This window comes from Ranitomeya variabilis, chromosome 6 (assembly GCF_051348905.1).
Source record: "Ranitomeya variabilis isolate aRanVar5 chromosome 6, aRanVar5.hap1, whole genome shotgun sequence".
Taxonomy (NCBI): Eukaryota; Metazoa; Chordata; class Amphibia; order Anura; family Dendrobatidae; genus Ranitomeya; species Ranitomeya variabilis.
The window spans coordinates 216338247-216356604 of NC_135237.1; the positions used below are offsets into that span (position 1 = coordinate 216338247).

The following is an 18358-nucleotide window of genomic DNA, read 5'->3' on the forward strand; positions in this document are numbered from 1 at the left end:
TAGTACGTCATACGCAATCGGCCGCGCTCTCGGGGGGAGCGCGGCCGATCGCGGCCGGGTGTCAGCTGCCTATCGCAGCTGACATCCGGCACTATGTGCCAGGAGAGCGGTCACGGACCGCCCCCGGTACATTAACCCCCAGCACACCACGATCAAACATGATCGCGGTGTACCGGCGGTATAGGGACGCATCGCGCAGAGAGGAGGCTCCCTGCGGACTTCCCTGAGACCCCCGCAGCAACGCGATGTGATCACGTTGCTCCGAGGGTCTCCGACCTCCCTCCTCGCCGCAGGTCCCGGATCCAAGATGGCCGCGGCATCCGGGTCCTGCAGGGAGGGAGGTGGCTTACCGAGTGCCTGCTCAGAGCAGGCGCTGGTAAGCCTGCAGTGCTGTGTTGCAGATCGGTGATCTGACAGAGAGCTGTGCAAACTGTCAGACCACCGATCTTTAATGTCCCCCCCTGGGACAAAGTAAAAAAAAATTTTTTCCACATGTGTAAAAAAAAAAATAAAAAATAAATTCCTAAATAAAGAAAAAAAAATATTATTCCCATAAATATATTTCTTTATCTAAATAAAAAAACAAAACAATAAAAGTACACATATTTAGTATCGCCGCGTCCGTAACGACCCAACCTATAAAACTGCCCCACTAGTTAACCCCTTCAGTAAACACCGTAAGAAAAAAAAAAAAAAAACGAGGCAAAAAACAACGCTTTATTACCATACCGCCGAACAAAAACTGGAATAACACGCGATCAAAAAGACGGATATAAATAACCATGGTACCACTGAAAACGTCATCTTGTCCCGCAAAAAACGAGCTGCCATACAGCATCATCAGCAAAAAAGTAAAAAAGTTATAGTCCTGAGAATAAAGCGATACCAAAATAATTATTTTTTCTATAAAATAGCTTTTATCGTATAAAAGCGCCAAAACATAAAAAAATGATATAAATGAGGTATCTCTGTAATCGTACTGACCCGAAGAATAAAACTGCTTTATCAATTTTACCAAACGCGGAACGGTATAAACACCTCCCCCAAAAGAAATTCATGAATAGCTGGTTTTTGATAATTCTGCCTCACAAAAATCAGAATAAAAAGTGATCAAAAAAGGTCATGTGCCCAAAAATGTTACCAATAAAAACGTCAACTCGTCCCACAAAAAACAAGACCTCACATGACTCTGTGGACTCAAATATGGAAAAATTATAGCTCTCAAAATGTGGTAACGCAAAAAATATTTTTTGCAATAAAAAGCGTCTTTCAGTGTGTGATGGCTGCCAATCATAAAAATCCGCTAAATAACCCGCTATAAAAGTAAATCAAACACCCCTTCATCACCCCCTTAGTTAGGGAAAAATTAAAAAATTAAAAAAATGTATTTATTTCTATTTTCCCATTAGCGTTAGGGTTACGGTTAGGGCTAGGGTTAGGGCTAGGGTTATTGCTAGGGTTAGGGTTAGGGCTAGGGTTAGGGCTAGGGTTATTGCTAGTGTTAGGGCTAGGGTTATTGCTAGGGTTAGGGCTAGGGTTAGGGCTAGGGCTAGGGTTAGGGCTAGGGTTGGGGCTAGGGTTAAGGCTACAGTTAGGATTGGGGGCTAAAGTTAGGGTTAGGGTTTGGATTACATTTACGGTTGGGAATAAGGTTGGGATTAGGGTTAGGGGTGTGTCAGGGTTAGGGGTGTGGTTAGGGTTACCGTTGGGATTAGGGTAAGGGGTGTGTTTGGATTAGGGTTTCAGTTATAATTGGGGGGTTTCCACTGTTTAGGCACATCAGGAGCTCTCCAAACGGGACATGGCATCCGATCTCAATTCCAGACAATTCTGCGTTGAAAAAGTAAAACAGTGCTCCTTCCCTTCAGAGCTCTCCCGTGTGCCCAAACAGGGGTTTATCCCAACATATGGGGTATCGGCGTACTCAGGACAAATTGGACAACATCTTTTGCGGTCCAATTTCTCCTGTTACCCTTGGGAAAATACAAAACTGGGGGCTAAAAAATAAGTTTTGTGGGAAAAAAAAAGATTTTTTATTTTCACGGCTCTGCGTTGTAAACTGTAGTGAAACACTTGGGGGTTCAAAGTTTTCACAACACACCTAGATAAGTTCCTTGGGGGGTCTAATTTCCAATATGGGGTCACTTGTGGGGGGTTTCTACTGTTTAGGTACATCAGGGGCTCTGCAAATGCAACGTGACGCCTGCAGACCAATCCATCTAAGTCTGCATTCCAAACGGCGCTCCTTCCCTTCCGAGCTCTGCCATGCGCCCAAACAGTGGTTTACCCCCACATATGGGGTATCAGCGTACACAGGACAAATTGGACAACAACTTTTGGGTTCCAATTTATTATGTTACCCTTGTAAAAATACAAAGCTGGGGGTAAAAATATCATTTTTGTGAAAAAAAAAATAATTTTTATTTTCACGGCTCTGCGTTATAAACTGTAGTGAAAGATTTGGGGGTTCAAAGCTCTCAAAACACATCTAGATAAGTTCCTTAGGGGGTCTACTTTCCAAAATGGTGTCACTTGTGGGGGTTTTTAATGTTTAGGCACATCAGGGGCTCTCCAAACGCAACATGGCGTCCCATCTTAATTCCAGTCAATTTTGCATTGAAAAGTCAAATGGCGCTCCTTTCCTTCTGAGCTCTGCCATGCGCCCAAACAGTGGTTTACCCCCACATATGGGGTATCAGCGTACTCAGGACAAATTGTACAACAACTTTTGGTGTCCATTTTCTCCTGTTACCCTTGGTAAAATAAAACAAATTGGAGCTGAAATAAATTTTGTGTGAAAAAAAGTTAAATGTTCATTTTTATTTAAACATTCCAAAAATTCCTGTGAAACACCTGAAGGGTTAATAAATTTCTTGAATGTGGTTTTGAGCACCTTGAGGGGTGCAGTTTTTAGAATGGTGTCACACTTGGGTATTTTCTGTCATATAGACCCCTCAAAATGACTTCAAATGAGATATGGTCCCTAAAAAAAAATGGTGCTGTAAAAATGAGAAATTTCTGGTCAACTTTTAACCCTTATAACTCCCTAACAAAAAAAAATTTGGTTCCAAAATTGTGCTGATGTAAAGTAGACATGTGGGAAATGTTACTTATTAAGTATTTTGCGTGACATATGTCTGTAATTTAAGGGCATAAAAATTCAAATTTGGAAAATTGCGAAATTTTCAAAATTTTCGCCAAATATCCGTTTTTTTTCACAAATAAACGCAAGTTATATCGAAGAAATTTTACCACTATCATGAAGTATAATATGTCACGAGAAAACATTGTCAGAATCGCCAAGATCCGTTGAAGCGTTCCAGAGTTATAACCTCATAAAGGGACAGTGGTCAGAATTGTAAAAATTGGCCTGGTCATTAACGTGCAAACCACCCTTGGGGGTGAAGGGGTTAATCACCTCTAACTTAGCTTTTGCTTGGAAATTACCTGTTGGGTCTATGTAATGGCAACAGGTAAGGCCTATTATCTAACACTTCCCACCCTCCTTAGCAGTCAGGTAGTTTAGTACTATTGTATACTGGTCAACCACCGCAATAATCTGGGCCTGCAATGTATTGGTTTGATTTACTATTCCCAGTAATTCCCATTTCTGATCATCTAGATAGTCAGTTGATTCCACCAGTTTATCCCACTTTTGAGTAATTAAAGGTGCTAAATTATTATACTACTAATTATCTTATTCACTATCCCCATTTCCACTATATGAGATCTACCATTTGGTCTAGGGCGATTGTCTGCAGCTCACTTATAAAGGGAATGTTTGGCGACAGCATTTATATCTAGGTCACCATGCTGAAGAATGAAGGTAGCAGGCGTAAAGCATGCTAAGGTTCAGGTTCGTTCGGCACCCAGGGGAAGTCATGTATATGCCTGGTGACTACATACTAGATATACATATTTAGGCAGTATATAGGTTATGATGTCAGTGGGTCTCCCAAAACTATGTATATGTTAGAATCTGTTTTGTTTTTGACCATCCGCCATCTTGTTGTGGTTTTCTGGCTGCTGGTCTTTTTCCCCTGGTGCTGGGTTGTCTTAGGTCAGGTGATTGTATAACCCTTTATTACCTAGCACCTGTCTTCCACTCCTTGCTGGACAACAGTGTTAATCCGCTAGAGTTCTGGCTAGGTGCTTTGATAGCATTCTGTGTTGGATTTTATGCAGCTCTGTGACCTCTGGTTTTGCTAGCCTTAGTTTCTGTTTTCAGTTGTTTCTGTAGCCTTCTCTGTGTTTTCTATTAGGAGGTGACCTGTTTTTATACCCAGTCCTTAGATCTTTTAAGGACTTCCTTCCCCCTATCTATAGGTCTTCGATTAAGATTAACCCCTTTCTGCCAGCTGACGGAATAGTACGTCAGCGGGCAGAAACCCCGCTTTGAGGTGGGCTCCGGCGGTGAGCCCACCTCAAAAACGCGACATGTCAGCTGTTTTGTACAGCTGACATGTGCGCGCAATGAGCGCGAGCGGAATCGCAATCTGCCCGCGCCCATTAGCTAGTTAAATGCCGCCGTCAAGCGCTGACAGCAGCATTTAACTAGCGCTCCCGGCCACGCGGCCGGAAGTGCTCGCACCGCTGACCCCCGTCACATGATTGGGGGTCAGCGGTGCATTGCCATAACAACCAGAGGTCTCCTTGAGACCTCTATGGTTGTTGATGGCCGATTACTTTGAGCGCCACCCTGTGGTCGGCGCTCAAAGTACACCTGGATTTCTGCTACATAGAGGTGATCTGTACTTCACCTCTATGTAGCAGAGCCGATCGAGTTGTGCATTCTTCTAGCCTCCTATGGAGGCTATTGAAGCATGCCAAAATTTTAAAAAAAAAGTGTTTAAAAATATAAAAAAAAAAAATATATGTAAAAGTTCAAATCACCCCCCTTTCGCCCCAATCAAAATAAAACAATTAAAAAAAAAATCAAACATACACATATTTGGTATCGCCACGTTCAGAATCGCCCGATCTATCAATAAAAACAAAGGATTAACCTGACCGCTAAATGGCATAGCGAGAAAAAAATCAAAATGGCAAAATTAAGTTTTTTTGGTCGCCGCGACATTGCATTAAAATGCAATAATGGGCGATCAAAAGAACGTATTCACACCAAAATGGTATCATTAAAAACGCCAGCTTGGCACGCAAAAAATAAGCCCTCACCTGACCCCAGATCACGAAAATTGTAGACGCTACGGGTATCGTAAAATCGCGCAATTTTTTTTTTAAGCAAATTTGGAATTTTTTTTCACCACTTAGACACCTAACATGCCTAGGTTATTTTTTATCTATGATCTCGTAATGACCTGGAGAATCATAATAGCAGGTTAGTTTTAGCATTTAGTGAACCTTGCAAAAAAGCCAAACAAAAAACAAGTGTGAGATTGCACTTATTTTGCAATTTCATCAAACTTGGAATTTTTTTCCCGTTTTCTGTTACAGGGCATGGTAAAACCAATGGTATCATTCAAAAGTACATCTCGTCCCGCAAAAAATAAGCCCTTCACCTGGCCATATTGATGGAAAAATAAAAAAGTTATGGCTCTGGGAAGGAGGGGAGCGAAAAACGAAAACGAAAAAACAGAAAAAGCTCCGGGGGTGAAGGGGTTAACCTAGGATCGTCGGTGGGTCTGTTCGCAAGGAATGGGTCACCCACTCCATCGTAGGGTATCAGCAGGGTCAGTTTTCCCCCCTTCTATCCTAGTTCTGTGTTGCAGTTCCGTAACAGTTTGTCCAGTCACACATATAAAAAAAAAATCCTCTCCCGGATTCCTTCAATATGTGCAGCGTCCAAGAACTTGCTCCACGCTTGCAAGGGTTATCTTTGGAAGTAGCCAACCTGCAACAGTATGTGAGTAATTACTCCGGAGCACGCTCTGAAGAACCTAAGGTAGGATTACCAGAGTTGTTTTCTGGTAAACGGCAGGAATTTATGTTTAAAAATGCATATTTACTATATTTTCGGCTTAGACCAAGATCCTCAGAGATTGAATTGCAGCGTGTGGGGATTATTATGTCTTTATTGCGAATTGAACCCCAAATCTGTGCATTTTAATTATATCCTGATGATCCTTGTTGACATCAGTAGAAGCATTTTTACTGCTATGGGATTGTTATATGATGATCCTGATCGGGTCACATCAGCTGAGGCAGAGCTCAGACGGGGTTCTGTTGCTGCTGAGAGGTATTGCATCCAGTTCAGATGATGGTCTGCAGAGGTCAGGTGGAATGACCCAGCGCTCAAGAGTCAATTTTTAGCAGGTTTGATTGAAAGAGATAAGGATTTGCTCATTGCATATCCTGCACCTGATACTTTGGAAACTGCTATGAAGTTAGCTATCCGTGTGGATAGTAGATTTAGAGACAGACAGAATGAAGAGAAAGAAGGTTCATATAATGCTGGACCCAGTCTCTCAGGATGGCCCGGTCGACAGCGGGGATCCGATGCAACTTGGGGTGATGTCCTCTCGTTCCCAGGAGAGGCAGAAGAGGTTCTCATAAGGGCTATGCTTGTATTGTGGTAAGGCTGACCATTTTAGTAAGCAATGTGAGGATCGCATAAGGAAAGAAAAAAAAAAGGTCAGTAGGAGTAACACTCCCATTCGTATTGCATTTTTCCGGTCCACAGGAGTTTTTTTTTCTGGTAATACCACATATCATGGTCATTCCATTGATTTTCAGGTAATAGTGGATTGTGGTTCTGTACTTAATTTGATTGATCAACAAACAACAATTGATTGATCAACAATGAACCATTGTCATCTCCTATTCCTGTTGTGGCGATTGATAACACTCCTCTGGAACATGGGTGTATTTCTTGAAAGGTTACCAGGTTCCCACTTATTGTGAATATGGAACATCAGGAGTGTATAGACTTGTTTGTCCTTGTTAAATTACCTTGCCCAGTCGTCCTGGGTTTACCCTGGTTAAAAATGCACAATACTTTGCTGGACTGGTCGTCTAGTAATATAAGGTCCTGGGGTCAGGGGTGTTATGGTAATTGTAATGTTCACATTGCTGCTGTTGTGAAGAGGGAGCTACCTGAAGCCATTCAGGATTTCTGGAGGGTATTTTTGGAGGTTGAGTCGCAAACTCTACCACCCCATAGAGATTACAACTGCGCTATTGAGTTCCTCCCAGGTGCCACACTTCCTAAGAGTCGTTTATTTAATCTGACGATTCCCGAGAGGGAGGCCTTAAAGGAATACCTACAGACTAGTTTAACTGCAGGTCATATAAGACCCTCTAAGTCCCCTGTGGCTGTAGGATTCTTTTTTGTCCAAAAAAGAAGGATATGGGCCTTAGGCCGTGTCTGGATTTTCGGGAGATTAATAAGATCACTGTGCGCAATCCTTACCCGTTGTCGCCAATTCCGGATTTGTTTAACCAACTAACCGGAGCGAAGTGGTTCAAGCTAGCACTGAACTGTTCACTGGAGCCTCTGATGGTGAGGTTAGGCTTGGCTCTCAATGAACGCCAGGTGCCACTCCAGGACAGACCAACGAACGCGCAGCCGCTGGAACCAGTAGGACAGACTGGAAGGTGCAGCAGGCAGAGCTTGAATCGAGTGCAGCAGGCAGAGCTTGAATCGAGTGCAGCAGGCAGAGCTTGAATCAGCGTGCAGCAGGCAGGATCTGCACCAGAGTGCAGGAGGCAGGATCTGCACCAGAGTGCGGCAGGCAGGATCTGCACCAGAGTGCGGCAGGCAGGATCTGCACCAGAGTGCGGCAGGCAGGATCTGCACCAGAGTGCGGCAGGCAGGATCTGCACCAGAGTGCGGCAGGCAGGATCTGCACCAGAGTGCGGCAGGCAGGATCTGCACCAGAGTGCGGCAGGCAGGATCTGCACCAGAGTGCGGCAGGCAGGATCTGCACCAGAGTGCGGCAGGCAGGATCTGCACCAGAGTGCGGCAGTCAAGATCTGCACCAGAGTGCGGCAGTCAAGATCTGCACCAGAGTGCGGCAGTCAAGATCTGCACCAGAGTGCGGCAGTCAAGATCTGCACCAGAGTGCGGCAGTCAAGATCTGCACCAGAGTGCGGCAGTCAAGATCTGCACCAGAGTGCGGCAGTCAAGATCTGCACCAGAGTGCGGCAGTCAAGATCTGCACCAGAGTGCGGCAGTCAAGATCTGCACCAGAGTGCGGCAGTCAAGATCTGCACCAGAGTGCGGCAGTCAAGATCTGCACCAGAGTGCGGCAGTCAAGATCTGCACCAGAGTGCGGCAGTCAAGATCTGCACCAGAGTGCGGCAGTCAAGATCTGCACCAGAGTGCGGCAGTCAAGATCTGCACCAGAGTGCGGCAGTCAAGATCTGCACCAGAGTGCAGCAGGCAAGATCTGCACCAGAGTGCAGCAGGCAAGATCTGCACCAGAGTGCAGCAGGGACTTGTATGCAACCTTATGCAACTTAGACTGCAGAACAGGAAGGTTGCTCAGGCACCAACCCAGTGAGGAGGAAGCAATTTATACATAATGCCCCACAGCCATTGACTGGGGAGGAAATAGCAAGTGCGCACACTGGCCCTTTAAGAGGGTAGGAGCGCAAGCGTGCCCTAAGGATATGGCTGTGAGCCCTGCTGGAAGCTCTGCTGAAGCATGCAGAGCATGGGGAAGGAAGGATCCGACTGCAGCACGGTCGAGTGAAGTGACACACCAGAGACCCTTCCCATCATAGCAGAGATCCAGAGTGGTGCTAACAGTACCTTTCCTTTACACCCCCTCCTCTTCAAACCATCCAGGACGTTCTGGAGGAGAATCAGCGTAAATGTTCTCCTTAGACTCCCAGGATCTCTCTTCAGGACCGAATCCCTTCCCGTCAACAAGGAAGAAGGTCTTGCCTCTCACCTTTTTAATGGCCAAGATGTTCTCCACCTCAAAGACATCATCCGATGCAGTTGGGACGGGCGTGGTACCAGGATCCTTGAAGGAGAGGCTCAAGATGACCCGCTTCAGCAGAGATACGTGGAAAGAATTTGGAATCCGTAATGAAGGAGGCAACTTCAGTTTATAGGAGACCTCGTTGATCTGCTTCAGCACTTCGAAAGGCCCAATATAATGAGGACCCAACTTGTAAGAGGGAACCTTCAGCCGGATATTCCTGGATGAGAATCATACCTTGTCGTCGGGCTTCATACAGGTGGAGGATGCTTCTAAAGTGTCTTTGGTGTCCTCCCACAATTTCACAAAATCCTTGGAAAGGACATCTGCTGCAGGGACATCAGAAGGAACTGTAACTGGGAGGGGAACCTCAGGTTGCCGACCGAACACAATGTAGAAAGGAGACTCCCGAGGCTTCACCAACGTGATTGTTGTACGTGAACTCAGCACAGGGAAGTAATTTCACCCAATCATTGTGGTTAGCATTGATGAAGTGTTGCAGGCAGTTGCCCAGGACCTCGTTGACACTATCCACTTGCCTATTGGACTGATGGTGATAGGCCGAGGAGAAATCCAAGACAATATCCAGATGTTTACAGAGAGCTCACCAGAATCTGGAAGTAAACTGCGAACCTCAATCGGACACAAAGTTACGAGGAATTCCATGCAGGCAGAAAATATGTTTGATAGAGCTGTCAGCCAGTTCAGGAGCGGACGGGAGAGCAGAAAATGAGATAAAATGTGCCATTTTGCAGAAGCGATCCATGAGTACCCAGATGACTGTGCAACCCTCAGATACTGGCAAATCTGTAATGAAGTCCATTGCTATGTGCTGCCATGGACTAGATGGCATGGGTAATGGCAGGAGAGAACTGGTAGGAAGTCGTCTGGGGATTTTATTGTGGGCACAAGTCGGACAGGCAGCCACGTAAGCATAGATCTCCCTCCTGATGGATGGCCAAGAAATTACTTGTAGTGTCTTCCTTTGTCCCGCGTGACCAGCCACCTTGGACTATTGGCCCCATGACAAAACTCGCTACCTCTCGGATTCTGCCACAGGGGTTTTTCCTGTGGGAATTTGCGATAGGCTGACTAGAGTGACAGTAACCATCTTGGACAGTTCGATGATAAATTGAGAGAGTCATTCTCTTGGTTCACGGACAGAAATGAGTGATACAGGGCATCAGCTCTGACATTTTTGTCACTGGACCTGAAATGTAATAGAAAGTCAAAGCAGGGGAAAAAACAAAGACCACCTAGCTTGGCGTGGATTAAGTCTCTGGATGAACTGGAGACATGCCAGGTTCTTATGGTCCATGTAGATGACCACAGGATAGACTACACTTTCCAGCAGGTATCGCCACTCCTTCAAAGCCATCTTAATGGCGAGTAACTCCTGGGCCCCGATGGAGTAGTTACGCTCTGCAGCGGAGAAGGCCTTAGAGATGAAACCGCAGGACACGCAGCAACCCAAGGAGGATTTCTGAGTGATTATAGCTCCAGCCCCTAATGAGGATGCATCCACCTCTAGGAAGAATGATTTGTTCAAATCCGGATAATGCAGAACGGGAGCCGAGGAGAAAGACTGTTTAAGAGAGCGAAAGGCCTCTTCAGTCTCGGAGGACCAGTTCTTTGGATCGGCTCCATTTCGGGTCATATCAGAGATGGGATCGGTCAGAGTGGAGTGAATTGTCGATAATAGTTAGAAAAGCCAAGGAATCGCTGTGTTGCTTTGACTCCCTCGGGCAGCGGCCATTTAAGGATGGAAGAGGCTTTCTCAGGATCCATCCTGAGTCCAGTGTCTGAGATAATATAACCCAAAAAGAGAATGGCAGACTGTTCAAAAATGCATTTCTCATACTTGGCGTAGAGTCGATTCTCCCTAAGACGCTGAAGATCTTACCGAACTGCTCGTCTGTGGGAGGCCAGATCTGGGGAAAATACCAAAATATCATCCAGATACACAACAACACAAGAATAAATCAGGTCCTGGGAGATATAATTGATGAACTCTTGAAAAATTGCCGGTTCATCACTCGTTATAATATCGCTGCTCCCATTCGCTTCCAAACTCCTGGAGCAGCACATCCTCGCTGAACTTTCCTCCCACCTCTCGTGTAACTTGCTCTTTGGCAATCTACAATCTTTTTCCGCCCCAATCACTCAACTGAGACAGCCCTGACCAAAATTACCAACGACCTACTTACAGCCATAGCTAACGGACAATACTCTATACTCCTCCTTCTAGACCTGTCCTCTGCTTTAGACACAGTTGACCACTGCCTCCTACTACAGATCCTCTCCTCCTTTGACATCAAAGACCTCGCCCTATCCTGATCTCCTCATACCTTTCCAACTGCACATTCAGCGTCTCCCACTCCCACACTACCTCCTCATCCCACACTCTCTGTTGGAGTCCCCAAGGCTCTGATCTAGGACCCCTACTCTTCTCAATCTATACACTTGGCCTGGAACAACTCATAAATTCCCATGGATTCCAGTACCACCTTTATGTTGATGACACTCAGATCTACTTCTCTGGCCCAGATGCCACCTCTCTGCTGTCCAGAATTCCGGAGTGTCTATCAGCCATATCCTCCTTCTCCTCTTGCTTCCTCAAATTCAATGTGGACATATCTGAACTCATCATATTTCCTCCATCTCATAGATCTTCCTTACCTGACCTTTCTATCACAATTATCGACATCACGCTTTCCCCTATATCAGAAGTCCGCTGCTTCAGAATAACCCTTGACTCTGCCCTGTCCTTCAAACTGCACATCCAAGCTCTTTCCACCTCCTGTCGCCTCCAGCTCAAAAATATCTCCAGAATCCGTCCTTTCCTCAACCGTCAATCTATTAAAATGCTTGTGCATGCCCTCATCATCTCTCGCCTTGACTACTGCAACATCTTTTTCTGTGGCCTCCCTGCTAACACCCTTGCACCTCTCCAGTCCATCCTTAACTCTGCTGCCCGACTAATTCTTCTTTCTCCTTGTTACTCCTCTGCTTCTCCCTTCTGCAAATCTCTTCTCTGGCTCCCATTCCCTCAGCGTATTCAGTTCAAATGACTAATACTGATCTACAAAGCCATCCATAACCTGTCTGCTCCATATATCTCTGAACTAATCTCCCGATATCTTCCCTCACGTAATCTCCGGTACTCCCAAGACCTCCTTCTCTCCTCCACACTTATTCGCTCCTCACCCACCCGCCTCCAAGACTTCTCCCAAATATCCCCCATCCTCTGGAATTCTTTGCCCCAACACGTCCGACTATCAACCACATTTGGATCCTTCAAACGGAACCTGAAAACCCACCTCTTCAGGAAAGCTTACAGCCTGCACTGATCCCGCTGCCTCCTCACCAATACCGGAGCTACCGCCTCACCAACACCTTAGCTCCTGCAGCCCTCAACCTATTGTCTCCTTCCCCACCATCCTATAGAATGTAAGCTCGCAAGGGCAGGGTCCTCGCCCCTCTTTATCACTCTGTAATTGTTAGTTTGCTTACTGTAAGTGATATCTGTAATTTGTATGTAACCCCTTCTCATGTACAGCACCATGGAATCAATGGTGCTATATAAATAATAATAATAATAATAATAATAATAATAATAATAATAATAATAAAATATTCATAATGTCCATCCCTGGTGTTGAAAGTCATCTTCCATTCATCTCCCCGGCAAATGCAGATTAGACTGTAGGCACCTCTTAACTCTAATTTGGTTAGAATCCTGGTACCTCTTAATCGGTCAAACAACTGAGGGATCAGTGGAATAGGGTATTTATTTTTCACTTGATCTGATTGAGACCCCGATAGTCTATACGGGGTCGGGGTGATCGTCTTTCTTTTTAACAAAGAAAAACCCGGCCCCAGCAGAGGCGGAGGACTTCTGAATGAACCCCCTGGCCAAATTCTCCTGAATGTAGTCCGACATAGCTTGAGTCTCAGCTGGGGACAGAGGGTAAATTTGGCCTCTAGGGAGTGTATATCCGAGAATTAAGTCAATAGAGCAGTCCTACAGCCTGTGGGGTGGCAAAGACTCTACTTCCTTTTTGTCAAACACATCGGCAAAGGACCAATAAGCAGACAGAAAAACGGGCAGCGATGCCAGAGAAGATGGGGCCTTACCCGGATGTACAGGAGCCAGACACTTCTCATGACAGGAATGTCCCTAGCGGAGCACCTCTACCGTCCAACACAGGTTTGTGCTGTCGTAGCCATGGTAGGCCTAAGAGAAAGGCATGAGAAAGGTGAGAAGACTATCCTTTCAGTATGAAGCATCCCAATATGGACCTCAAGCGGCTCAGTAGCCAGACGAACCGTGTCCCAAAGAGTTCTCCCATCGACAGATTTTATTGTCAGGGGGTTCTGGAGTGGATGAACTGGGATTTGGAACCGATCCACTGCAGCCTGAAGGATAAAATTTACAGCTGCCTCAGAATCTAAATGTGCTGACTCAATAAACTGGGATACAACGGTTGTCACGGCCACAGTAAGGGTCAGGGGTAGAAATGTCTTTTCCGTCTATGGAGACCTCTCCTACTGACCCTAGATGCCAGAGTTTCACTGGATATATTCGAATGGATTGACCCATGTCTCCACAATACAGGCACTGGCCTTTAGTGCGGCAATCCCTCTGTCACTTTCTTGCAAGGGAAGACGGTCTATTGCGTGGGTTCAGGTGAGTTCTCGACAGGGGATGGTGAAGGAACAAGTGGCCTTTGAAAAGATGGAGCCAGGTGCTGCGGTTCTCTTTCACGCGCCACCTCACAGGCACACTCATGGAAACGAATGTCTATATGGATGGCGAGGGAGATCAGGTCATCGAAGGTAGTTGATAGGTCTCGACCAGCTAGCTCATCCTTAATGTCTCTGGAAAGCCCCTCCCAAAATGTCGCAACCAAAGCTTCTTTATTCCATCCGAGGTCAGACACCAGAGTGCGGAAGCGCACCTCATGTTGTCCCACAAAAGCGGAAGCTGAAAAGGTGATTCATCCAGGATCATTGAACACTTTGCAAAAAGCCTTCAAGAATGCAGGCAAATTAGAGATGATCTGGTCCTCTCTCTCCCATAGTGGGTCAATCACGCCAGGGCTTCGCCTCCAAGGTGCAACATAAGGAATGCCACCTTTGCTAGGTCCAACAGGAAGTGGTGAAGAAGTTGAAAATCTAATTGCCACTGATTAATGAACCCCGACAGAGTTTTGGATTGCCGTCAAGGCATGGTGGTGCTGCGAGTCGGGGGCCTGGACCTTGAACTAAGCAAACCGTCTGAGTAGTCTCTGGAGAAGACATGACTGCTTTAACTTGCAGGAACTCTGGAGAGATGTTTAAGACCTCCAACTTGGTAGACAGGGACTGCAACTGCATGGACAGCTCCTCCTCCACGTCTTTATGTCAGCAGAGCTCTTGGTATATGGCCCGAACGGGCAGGATCCAGGGTCCATGGCCTGAGCAAATTGTCACGGACATGGCTTGTGGAACCACTGTGCCACGGACCATGGAGAGCCTGGAGGGGCATGACTAAGCGAGCACCGAAATGTTCACTAGAGCCTCTGATGGTGAAGTTAGGCTTGGTTCCCCATGAACACCAAGTGCCACTCCAGGACAGACCAATGGACGTGCAGCAGTTGGACCCAGTAGGACAGACTGGATGGTGCAGTAGGCAGAGTTGGTATCCGAGTGCAGCTAGCAGATCTTGAATCAGAATGCAGCAGGCAGAGTTCGTGTCAGAGTGCAGCAGGCAGAGTTCATATTAGAGTGCAGCTGGCAGGATCTGCACCAGAATGCAGCTGGCAGGAAGTCCCCCAGAGTGCAGCAGGCAGGATCTGCACCAGAGTGCAGCAGGCAGGATCTGCACCAGAGTGCAGCAGGCAGGATCTGCACCAGAGTGCAGCAGGCATGATCTGCACCAGAGTGCAGAAGGAACTGGTTGCGCAACTCAGACTGCAGAACAGGAAGGTTGCTCAGGCACCTCCCCAGTGAAGAGAAAGCAATATATATACATAATGCCCCACAGCCATTGGCTGGGGAGGAAATGGCAAGTGTACACGCTGGCCCTTTAAGAGGGCGGGAGCGCGCATACCCTAAGGACATGGCTGGGAGCCCGGCTGGAAGCTCTGCTGGACGCATGCAGAGCATGGGGAAGGAAGGAACCGACCACAGCGCAGATGAGTGAAGTGACACGTCAGAGACCCTGCCTGTCAGAGCAGGGATTTGGTGTGGTGCTAACAATAAGTACCCACCTTAGGTATGTAGTACACTTGCAGTCTCTAACATGGGTAATCTGGTTTTGGTTTGCATTTCTGTGAAACTCGAATACGACTACCGGGTTATGCTCTGCTGAAACAAGACATTCCTGACCATACTTTGCAGCCCTATTCGAGAACCCTGGGGCGCAACAGTTTTGTAGCACTACTGCACACAGCACACCCTTTGAATTATGCACCGGGGAATGTGCCAGGGCAGCCATCATAGGGAATAGGCAGTGTGGGAGGCAAATCCTGGTGTTTACCTTCCATATCCCTGACTCTGACAGTACAGCACCTGCTTTGGCCCATGCGTTCTGTTCCTGTGGTGGGGCCTGGGTCTGAAAGACCTGCAGTAGCTCACGATCAATGGCCACTGGGGCTGTTGCATTGACAATCTCCTCTGTCAAAAGGGGGCTTCCCGCACTTTCGGTCACTGAGTCCCCTAGTGGGGCCATGTCTGCTATGGCCAGTATTCCAGTTAGAGGAAGTCGCGCTGCTTTTAATTATGGCTCCGTCAAATGGTGCCAAAGTCATGTGCCACTCCAAAAGCATATTGTGTGTCAGAAAATACATTAATCTCTTTACTTTTATCAGATTGCACGCTGCAGTGAGTGCCTTCAGCTCAGTCTCTTGGGCAGAGCAGCTGGAGGAGAGTGTTTCTTGCATTAGGCTAGGTTCACATTGCGTTAGGGCGATTCATTTAACGGATCCGTTTGTAAGCAGCACTTACGCAAAGTATCGGACACGTTAACGCACCCATAGACTTCCATTAATGTAATGGATCCAAACGCATGTCAAAATTGGCATGCATTTGCAATGGTCCGTTAGTATGTGATGCACCTTCAAACACGGACAACCACATTTTCGGGTCCGGTACGGTGAACGCACAGTTAACGGAAGCATTCGTTCTGCCATAGAACTCTATTGAAAACGCAGGCGGACACAATTCTACCAATTTTTACAAATTTTAGCCCTGCGTTGGATTGCGTTCTTGAGGGCCTGCTATGGTTATGTACCCATGGTATCATCACTTCATGTGACAGGAAATGCGATTTCAGCCATTTTGGAGCCTACAGTCTGCAAACAAACACTGTGTGCACTGTGTGACCTACTACTGGAGCCAATGTAAGTACTATTTTTATGTATGTATATACATATTTTGTGTGAATTGTATTGTGGCCAATGTATGTGGACTATATATATGGTTTTGTACGTACACAGATGTCGGATACTGAGGGATCTACCCTCAGCGTGTTTGCCACTCCCCTCCTCTGAAACGGTATAGTCATGAAATCTTTACATAAACAGTTAAATGGCACTCTAGTGTACTGAGAGCTTTCATGTGCATTTTATGCGAAATCCTTCTTTACATTATAGCTCCTCTCAGTGTGGTATTCTGCATAGTGTAATCATGTGTCTGTTTATATTTTAGGATTCATTTGACTCTTCTTCAGAGCCAAAGAAGAAAACCAGGCCACCCCCCAAAAATAAACTGAGCAAAAAGGTAAATGCAAAAAGATTGGTCTTCTTGACATAAATAGCGATATGAGTCATAACTATATATTTTTTTTAAATTGAAGGTTCCAACAAAAAAGAGCCTAACTACCTCCCAGCGTCGGCATGTTGCACTACCTTCTGTTGCAGTGGTAAGCACGCAAAGTCTATATTTTTGTACAATGTTTTTTATTTTTTTTATCCAAAGTACTATTCCAGCAAAAGAACATTAAACAAAACCAACAAATAAATGCATAGAACCGTCATTGTTTAAACATATATATAAACGCAAAATGAACATACACTCAGATTTGGGGTTTTTTCAAACATTGTGTTTACATAGCACAAGCCGCCATCCAAAAAAGTCACCTTGATGTAGATGAAGAGCCTTTGCACATTGAAAATTAAACTTTGATAGCGTTGGTGCACGCAAATCCTTCCATATGGGACCAGAGTGACAGCACGCATAGTGATATTATTAAAAACAGGAGATTGAGGGAGAAAACAGTTCGTGAGTTGGATCCCCACTATCTGGAAAAGTTGACCTCCTCTAAAAAAAAAAGTAATTAATGGACAAGTTAAATTGATGTTAGCTCCTTGAAATATTTTTTCTGAAAAATAATTTTCTATTTTGTAGCCGATGCAGTCCATTCCGTTGGCGCTCAATAAGAGACTGATTTGTTCGTGAGTACCGTCAAAACTTTTCCACCCCAAGTGGATCTTCTGGTAAACGGACCACCCCTTATGCTCACTACAAGCAATTGATGTTTATTCAGAAAACATTGTCCCAGCGATCATAAGATAACTGGAATCTTATTATAATCTATGTGTTTGTGTGAAAAATTTGTTAGTTTTGTTAAAAAATTGTTTTAAAAATTGTGTTAAAAAATTGTGTTAAAAAGTGTGTTAAAAATTTTTGTGACAAGATTGTGTGTTAAAAGTGTAGTGTGTGTTTTGTGTTAATAAAATGTGTTTAAAAAGATGGCTGAAAATATTGTGTGCTACAAGTGTGTCTTAAATTTACATTGTTTTTTAATATTATTATTATTTTTATAGAACAGTCTGCAGAGCCAGAGGCAGAGCCATCTCGCCAGGAACAAAGCCCGCGCAGCACCACAATCTGTAAAGCTAAAATTGATCCAGTCTGCTGTTTGTTATAGTCCACGTTTGGATGTTATTCAGTTGGGCAATATAGCCTTTGAAAGTTTAGGTTTTGATTTTTCAAGACCTCTATTTGAATACGTTATATCTTAAATCCCAATGGATGGGATCACATCTTATTATTCAGGACATGTTAGTTAAAAAAATTTTGCTAATGAAGATTCGAAACTTTATTTGTGTTTAAAATAACTGTAATAAAGCCAAAATTTAGTACATATGACAACAGAACATAACACCAAAAGAAAAAAAATACTCATAGTACACAGATCACAATCTACACTCATTTCACATATTTCAACATAACATAATGAAACATTGTTACATTGTCAGACATTTGTGTTTTGCCATGGAACTTGACCTTCGTTTTTAAAATAAAGGACAAATTGATCCGGTATTTGCATAATTTCAACTTGTGAACGAACTGTAGTCGACTCTATGCTCATCAGGTTTGACTGAGTCATCGGGGTCAACTACCAGGGGTTCATGTCGTGACACAAAATTGTGCAGGCAGATGAAAGCCTTCACTACACGGTCTACATTTTCAGGTTGAGGTTG

At 45.2% G+C, this 18358-nt stretch overlaps 1 protein-coding gene and 1 long non-coding RNA gene across 6 annotated transcripts in view; both read left to right on the top strand.

Moving 5' to 3' along the window:
- Nucleotides 1-18358, top strand: part of RECK (reversion inducing cysteine rich protein with kazal motifs) — a 1181658-nt gene that overhangs the window by 436645 nt on the left and 726655 nt on the right. The window lies entirely within an intron of this gene.
- LOC143782225 (uncharacterized) lies at nt 2151-16784 on the top strand. Its single transcript, XR_013216896.1, has 3 exons — nt 2151-6273; nt 16581-16652; nt 16729-16784. It is a non-coding gene; the product is annotated as an uncharacterized LOC143782225 (long non-coding RNA).